The sequence below is a fragment of the Nicotiana attenuata genome, unplaced genomic scaffold (assembly GCF_001879085.1).
Source record: "Nicotiana attenuata strain UT unplaced genomic scaffold, NIATTr2, whole genome shotgun sequence".
NCBI classification, from domain to species: Eukaryota; Viridiplantae; Streptophyta; class Magnoliopsida; order Solanales; family Solanaceae; genus Nicotiana; species Nicotiana attenuata.
Window position 1 is genome coordinate 261,428 of NW_017670677.1, and position 9,111 is coordinate 270,538.

The window sequence follows — 9,111 nt, forward strand, 5'->3', positions numbered from 1 at the left end:
CCTCGGGGGTGTATCCTCGGCAACATTATGTTCGAGCACCGTCTCCTCGGTGACCTCGTCTCGATCATCCAAAATGACATCTTCAGGGGAGAAGATGAAGAAGAGGAAAGTGATGCGGAAGAAGCAGAAAAAGATGAAGAAAAAGTCATAGCCCACCAAAGGGCAAAAGCTTTTACTAGGGCAAGAAAATCACGGCCCGGTAGAAGACTTGGCGAGCGCCGGCCTTACCTGCATGGCTACTTTGAGTCCACTTCTTGAGACATTGTGCCGTGCAAGTTAGCGGCCGGTAGTGCCACTTCACCCCACGGAAAGCAAAAGGGATGAAGTGCCACACCAAGCCGGAGTAGGGAGGTGAGCAGCGGTGTATAGTCCGAACACCCTCCTGAGCAGCGGTGTAGAGTCCGAACATCCTCCTAAGTCAGAAGAAATCGGCCCCCCTATCTCATGCCTCGAGCCAACGACAACAGCAGTAACAACAACAACAACGACAAGTCAGTGCAATCTCACTCGCTAAGGGAAAGCCCTGGAAAAAGGCCATGGCGTGGCTGATGGGAACACCGCCATGTAACCTTAATGCCGCGGGCCTCAAATATGGGAGATAACAATGGATGAGGATGAAGAGAATAAAGGGATGGAAGGATATTGGAGGACACTTGAATGAAGAAATGGTTCCGGGAGGCTTCCATTTAAAGAGGGTGGCAGAGCAACCGACGACCCCATTAATGTCTTTGAAAGACGTATCGGCAGGCACAATCAATGCATTTTTTTGGGAACTGAATCGACGACGATATTATCGCTTTGGAGAATAAGAATCAGCAGTACATTGAATGACACTGAAAAGATGAACCGACGGGACGCCTCAGTTATCACAAAGGCTTACGTCATAAGTATGACATCATCGCGGAAAAGTTCGAAGAGATGGATATCAAAGTCATTTCTTATCGTTCAACTCTAAGAAACACGGGGACTATCTGTATGCAGTAAAATCAGAGGATCCAATTTTCGTCCATTACAACGCCTCGTAAGCAAGCTCTGCAAAGGCTCGAGACTACGATCGAGATTTACCCCGAGGGGCCATCGATGTCCAACCTCGAGACAGTGTAAGTCGACGGTTATTATAGAAAAGTGGGAAGTTCCCTAGGCGCACGATTAGAGCTGACAAAGTCTAGTAGGCTACCTCTGACCCGTATCAGGGCATTAAATGGTTGTACCAGCCCCATATCTTTGTAATTAATGCATTTGTACTATGTTCCCCCTCATATATAATGGGGATCCTTGTCATTTTGTAGACATTTGTTGCTCAATACTAAATACACAAGAACATTCTCTCTGCTCTCTAATGCACTCTCTTGAACTCATTACTTCCATTTATTACTTATATTCATTGTGTTCTATTTATTGTTCTTCATTGATTACTTATAATTGGCCATAAAGAGCCGTCATTGAATCTAGTATAACTGTTAGTCCCTCCATTGACCGCCCACGGCAGGGTACAGGACTCGACCTCGAGGCCCCTAAGCAAGCTCGAGGCCCCGCTTATCAGCCTATTGGTTTGGTTATCACCTTGTCTTCAAGCTCTTATCTCATTTTCTAATCTTTTACCTAGCATCCATTGCTTAACAACTAGCATAAAAATAGATCACATATTTTTAGAACCACAAAATCAAATTTAATTGTAATTACCATTATCACGGTAAACACGAGCCAAATATGGGAGATTTATAATTTCCTTCTACAAGAAGGAAAACCCAATTATTGTAAACATGTTGACCTTTCCTTCAAGAAATAGGAAAACCAAATATGTTAAGAAAATTAGGACAACACCTAACACTTTGTTGGCAGCACTTACGGTCATACTGTTATTCCTAGCTTTTCCATTAGCATAGAGGCATTCATTCTTTGTTCTGCATATAGTGGCCATGCAATCATGGGTACACCTTTGTTCACACTTTCCGCAATTGAATTCCATCCACAATGCGTAAAAAATCCTCCCACCAATGGATGGCTTAAGATCTCCGCATTTTCGACCTACACTGGAATTACCTGATGAGAATATTGTCCAAGATTAACAAAATTTAGGCTTTTATTAAAAACGTTTTCGTAAAAGCAATATTTGCTCTCTCGTAACGAATAATGAGATTGCAATAGAAAATTCAAGTAACTTCAGTGAATATGACACGCTTTTTGAATTTTTACACTTACCAAATAATGGATAAATTCTAGTCAAAAAAATGCTAGAAGCAGTTTATGGATTTTAAGTGCAGAATTTGGAGAAAGAGGAGTATAGAGAAGTAGAGAGAAAATAATTTGATAATAGAAGCAAAACGAGAAGGTATACTAGAGATGAAATTTTCGATGCTTCAGATAGCCTTGTTCATCGATCGGTACCGCACAATATTTAGATATTTTGATATTCGGTTTCTTAAAATGTTATATCAATACCATACCTAATTACATTTGGTATGGTTCGGCTTTTCTTCTGTTTGTTTCCATTTATTCGGTCTCGTAACTTCGATTTGTTCGGCTTGAATATTAACTAGTGCATAAATCTATATACTTGTATATGGTAGAAACCGGGGCTACCCGATTTCACTATTTTGATCGAAACAAGGACGTTGCATCGAAGAGCTAAGGCATCGAGTTTGAGATCGAGGTTGATATCATTCAATCGAAGCCAGGGGAGATAGACTTCGAGTAACATCGGGCATAGCTTAGTAACGGAAAGAGCGAGATATCCATAATTGGTCGAGGATCATGGCGTGAATCACGAAACGGACCAAATCAGAAGCGGTTAATTAGTTGTTTATACGATTTCCTTCTATAATTAGAGACATATTATAATTAGGTTTCCTCTACTGTATAAAGAGGAGTTCCAATCATTTGTAGGGGGGATTATTCACTGAAACAAAAGCAATATAGCTCTTCTTTTCTGACCCGTATTCTTGTTCATAAATTTATTCAATCTTTGTTGTTCTCATACTGTTATCACCTCGAGTGTATCTTAATTCAAGGATGAAGCTCTATTTGCATACTAGTTTGGATTATTTACTGTTCAATTCTACCTCTTATGTTCTTACTTATCAATTGGTATTGGATGAAATCACATATCCTTAAAACCACAATATCAATTTAATCGTTATCCGAATTTGAGGGTAAACAGTTTGGCGCCCATTGTGGGGCTAAGGATAATAGTGACTATTCAATACTGATTCTGATAACCACACACTACTTTACACTTGTTCTTGTTAAGTATTTTTGTTTTTAGGATAAAATATGTCAAACTCACAAACAGCACCCACACATGGTGATAATGGCCTCGGATTCCGTGGAGAAAATGACAATGTAATCGCTCCAGGGGTCTAGGTGCCACAAGCTGATCTCGAGGGCAACCCAGTCAATATCAGTTCGCATATTACTTTGAATACGGATTTAGGCGCGGACCCCGAAGGGAGTGTGCGCAGGGAAGGCCAATCTAGTGGCCAAGGAATACAGGGCGTAGGAGAGGGGGGAGTTAGTCTCCAGGTAATATTCGAGATTCTACAGGCTCAACAAGCCGCTATTGCACAACTACAAAATCAGCATCGAACGCCGAGCGGGGTTGAACCGGAGGCCGCCCGCCGAGCCAGTACCAGAAAGGTCGAATACTAGCTGTTGATACCCAATTTTTCCATATGTATTTTTCAGTATGCAAAATAACTTTAAAATGGCATATGTATGCATATATAAGTATATCCAAGTGTTTCGCTATTTTTTCTTAATTTTTAAAGATTTTTAAATCAATTTATTCCCCTATTTTATCCATAAAAATCCAATAATAATTTCTAAAATTATCACTTTTGGTGATTCACTTGTTGAACTTTTATATTTATGCTAAAATATAACCAAGATGATATTTGCATATTTTACAAATTTCACTTTGTATTTCTAAAGCTAAATTACATAATTGCAATATTAGCCTCTTTTAGGATTTAATTACGTTTACATTTACAAAAATTAACTCCAGTATTTTAAAATAGTTAATTATATGTTATAAATCATTTTTGCGCTTTCAATTTATTTCCAAAAATTAATTTATTACTCTTTACAAATTAAATAGGAAAAATTGACTATTTAAATAATGGCCCAATTTCATTTCAATTATAACCTAAAATCTGACCCCAATTGAACCCAATTAAACCCCGACCCAATCCTAATTAAACCGACCCAGACCCGGATCCCCACCTACCCTTTCTAATCTCGACCGTTGATCTACCAGATCAACGGTCCACGTTATTTCTTGCCTTTTTAACCCAATGACCCCGCAAAACCCTAACCCATTCATTCATTTGCACCGCCCCTGAATCCCTCCTCTCACAAATTCTCTTTATAACACCACCCAAACCCTAGCCACCGCCACCCTAATCCATGACCTTCCAGGGTCATCTAAGACCTGTACCAGCCTTCCATGGCTTCTATGTGTTTGGTTCTGTGGTCTCATGACCAGATTTTGAAGGAATTTGGTCCAGTCCTTGCTCGATGACCTTTCTCCGGTCATCCCTGAGCTTTCTCCGGCCAGCCATGGCCATTCGAGTCAGATCCTTGACTCTCCTGGCTAGATCGGTAACTTTCAAGGACTTTCTCATTGAATTTGGGTTTTCTGAAACCCTAATCTCTACGACTTTTTCGATTTCTTTCAGATCTACCTTAGATCTGTGCTTGCCATGAACTTTTTAAGTGCTTCTCGAAGTTTCTTTGACCTTTCTTTCAAAATGACTCTTCACTTTCCGATTAGGGTTTTCCTTCAAGTTTTTCTTCTCAAAATCTCCTCTCTGATTTTAACATGTTTCTGATTTTGCTATGTTTTGTTCATGTTGTTAGCATGTTGAAAACCCTAATTTCTTTTGGGCTCATTCGAGTTCTGAAACTGTTCGTTAGATGTGTACCCACCTGTTTGCTAGTACTTGTTTGATTTATTTGTTTATCATCTTTTAAAATCGACTCTTGTTGAAGCCCTAGGTCTTTGGGGTCTAAAATTGCTTGTTTGAGTACTTGACTCGACTAAAGCTTTGTTTTAAAAACTCTCTTTTCTCTATGTGACTTATCTGACTATGGCTGAAACCCTAACTTTTTAAAAGGGTTTCCTCACTTGCTATTTTCGAAACCTTTGCATGTCTCTGAGGCTATGTTTTCTTCTTTGTTGATTCAATGTGATTTGGCCTGCTTGATTACTATGCTTCGAATGTTTGATTTACTACTGAAACCTAGCCTACTTCTGCTACTACTACCCGTTTGTGATTTTGTCCATGAGTTCGGCCTCGCATGTCTGATGACCTTGTTCACTTTATTTATACGCTGAAGTTTCTTCCTTGAATGATCTTCATCTTGTGACTAATTTCAAAGCTCTCCTTTTATGGACCCTGATTTCACTCGCCCGTTCAAAATTGATTGATTCTTTTCCATTTGTTGTAATATTTACCTTGCTGAATCTATTCCCAAAATAAGTATATTTTTGTACTTAGACTCGATTGCTTACTTAATATTTTTTACTACTTCTATTATAGCAATAATCAGCCTGTCTTTAAATTGATTTCCTTCCTTATTTGAATATGTTAAATAGTGATTCCTTAATTAAAGGAAATCACTTGTATGATTGATTCTGACTATTGATTGTTTCCATGTTTGCACTAAAATTTTACTTATTTCCCTTCCCTCACTCGTTTTCAGAAAAGGCTATAAATACCCTGCATCCCTCTTCTTTCGAAACACCGAATACAAGGAACGAAACACTTGAGTTCAGAACACACACTTCACACAAAACTCTCTCTCTTTTTCTCTGTTGCTACTTGTGTTGCTGCCTTGTCTAGCCAGCTGAAAGCCAATGCTAGGCTGTGGAAATTTACTTACGTTTTCTTTCTGCATTTGCTTCTTTACTGGTATGTTCTAATTAATTTTCCAGCACCAACAACAACATGTTTCTTTACTATCTCCTTCACTCTTGCTTATTTCCTGCTTGTGTTTACTCAAGTTCCATTACTGAGCATGTTGTAATCTGCCCCTTTCTCTTCCGAATTAATGTTTTGTTATGTATGAACTCTGTCATTCACTTATTATGACTTATGAATCCCAAACCTTCATATCACCTCTATGTGTTGTATTCTCTGGTTGGTTCATGGGTATGCCAGCACCATCTATTGCTGTGCATGTCCAAACCTGACCCTTCCTAGGGTCATATGCTCCCTGCAATGTATTCCCAAACCCTTGGCCCCTTTGTATGAAAATGCTAATTGTTAGCTTTACTACTACTGTTTTTTTTACCCTTACCCCTCTCTATTCTCCACTCAGTTTTAAATCTCTGTTTCTGCACTTCCACTATACTCTTAGACTTAGGTTCTTCCCCTCTTGTGTGAGCCTTGCCTTGGGACCCATGAGCTCCCTCTGAACTTGGACACATAAGGGTTGGCCCTTCCACACTGCACTCGTCTCTATCTGGTTATGCAAACTTGGGTGTAAGCACTGCCCGGGGTCCCTTCAGACCCTCAGGGAATTTTGACACACCCAGGTCTGAGAAAGGCTTTGAAACAAGTAGCATTTGAGGTGTTTTGTTCCATAACTCAGAGAGGAAGTCAGAATCAGGCTTCCTACGATTGTAACTTCTTATTTTCACACCATTCTGATGTAATTTAGTATTTGGTCTGTAATAATTTGTAATAAATATTTGGGGTTGGTTAGTGAAAAGGGCTGGGTAATTACGCATGTTTGACTATTACAAGGGTAGAGAACATGCCAATAGGACCTGTTTTTGTATGATTAATTCAGCATTTAGATAATATGCCTATAGAATTTTTAGCCCGCATGTTTAAATTCTGCATTTAGATAACATCCCTATAGGATTTGTCCCAAATTCTGCATGTTTATTACCACACTTATACACCATGCTCCTAGGATCTAAATGGTTACAATCAGACATCATGCTCATAAGATTAAAATCAGTATTTCTCCATAGAAATCATGCCTATAGGAATCTCAAGTAAACACTGCTTGCTTCATTTCACGTTCGACTAGATATCATGTCTATAGGAATTAAAAATCAGCAATAATAGAGATCATGCCTATAGGATCTGAAACCAGTCTAGTTTAAAATCAGTTTGACTCATATTGTTTTGAACTAATTTTCAATGACTCTCTCTCTCTTCTTGTTAATACGGTTTAGAAAGTATGCCTATAGGATCTCAAATCGCTCGTTTTAATCGTTACTGCCTTGCCACATTCCTAATCAGTAGTAGATACCATGTTTATAGGATCTCGCCCAAACACCTAGGCAAGCCTTAGGTGATAACAACAATAAAAACTAAAGCTGCCTTTGTCAATCAGTAGTTGCTACAACCAGCAGGCAGACCTGATTTAGACTTCTTATCTGAGTTATGTAATAAATTGGTCTGCTTCAACAATTAAAACTCCCCTTGCCTTAGTACTTTAGATCCAGACCATGATTGTGTTTGAGTCATGCTATTTATGTGCTTTGCTTGAGAAGGTATACATGAGCCATTTAGTTGTTTACGTGCTTCCCCTTAACGTGCAGTCCTATGTGTTTTTTATGTTGCCTTAGCTTTTTCACCTTTTGAAACCTCAAAGTCAGCCTAATATCCCTCCCCTTTAGGAATATGTCACGACCCAAAATTCACTAAGGGTCGTGATGGCGCCGGACACTGCTGTCAGGCAAGCCAACTAAAATACTTAATTAGATTCCAATTTAGACAATTTTGAAAACCCAGATTTTCCTTCTAATTACATAAATAAAGAGACAACTGCTTCAATTCAAATTAAATAATAAGCAATTAATACAAAATATATCAAAACCATCCCAGAACTCGGTGTCACAAGTGCATGAGCAATTTCCAAGAAATAATATAATACAACATCCGTCCGGAATACAGTGGACAGACAGTAAATACAATATACTGGAAGGGACTACACTAGCTGCAGGCCACCTCTAATAATGCAACTCACCTAGTCCCCAAATCATCCGTGCTGCTACGCCCAGTAGGCCACTAGAGTTACATATACCTGCGCAACAAAAATGCACAGAAGTGTAGTATGAGTACGAAAACAACGTGTCCTCAATGAGTATCCCGTCTAATCTCGAAGAAGTAGAGACGAGATGGTAGACTTCGACACTTACTAGTGGTCCCACAATGATGTCAACAATTCATTAAATCGTGGACTCTTATAAACATGATTTTTAATCCAATAGGAGGAAACAAGTAAGCAATTATTTCTTTTATAGGAAGTTTCCAAAAATTCCTTTTCATTATTTATCCAAATATTCTCAAGCCATGAAGAGGCAATAACAACTTCAATAAGTTCAAGGCAGCAATACAAGCATGCGCAAATCATGCCGAGGCGACGGCCCGCTCCAACAGAATGTAGAATGTGCATTGCCGAGGGTCGAAAGGCGCGAACCATAGATGCATCTATTTAATCTGCCGAGGCGTTCGGCCCGCTCCAAAATTTAAACACACACAGACAGTCAATCAAGAGTCCGCACGGAGCAATTATCCAAAGAAAGTCAATCCTATTTTAACCATTTAAGAAAAATGAAGTTTAATCCTTTTAGAATTTATTTTCTAATTCAATGTGATTTAAGCAATTCAAGCTGTCAATAAGTTCACAGATAATCCCAGTATAACATGCTCTTGGGTCCTAAACTACCCGGACAATAGCATAATAGTAGCTACGCACGGACTCTCGTCACCTCGTGCGCACATAGCCCCCACAATTAGGAGCACATAACCAATTATTTTTTTTTACCTATGGGGACAATTCCCTCTTACAAGGTTAGAAAGGAGACTCACCTCGCTCCGAAGATCCATAACCGGCATTCCACGCTCTTCCAAAGACTCGAATCGACACACAACGCTCCAAAACTAGCCAATGATTATACAAATCCATTAATATATGCTCAATTACTCATTACAATCCAATTTATAGCAATTCCCAACCCCGACCGAAAAGTTGAGAAAAACGCCCTCGGGCCCCCGTGCCCGGAATCCGAAATTTTTTGAAGATAAAGTTTACCCATAGCTTCACGAACTCAAATATATAATTTTCTCTAAATTCCATACCCAAAATCGT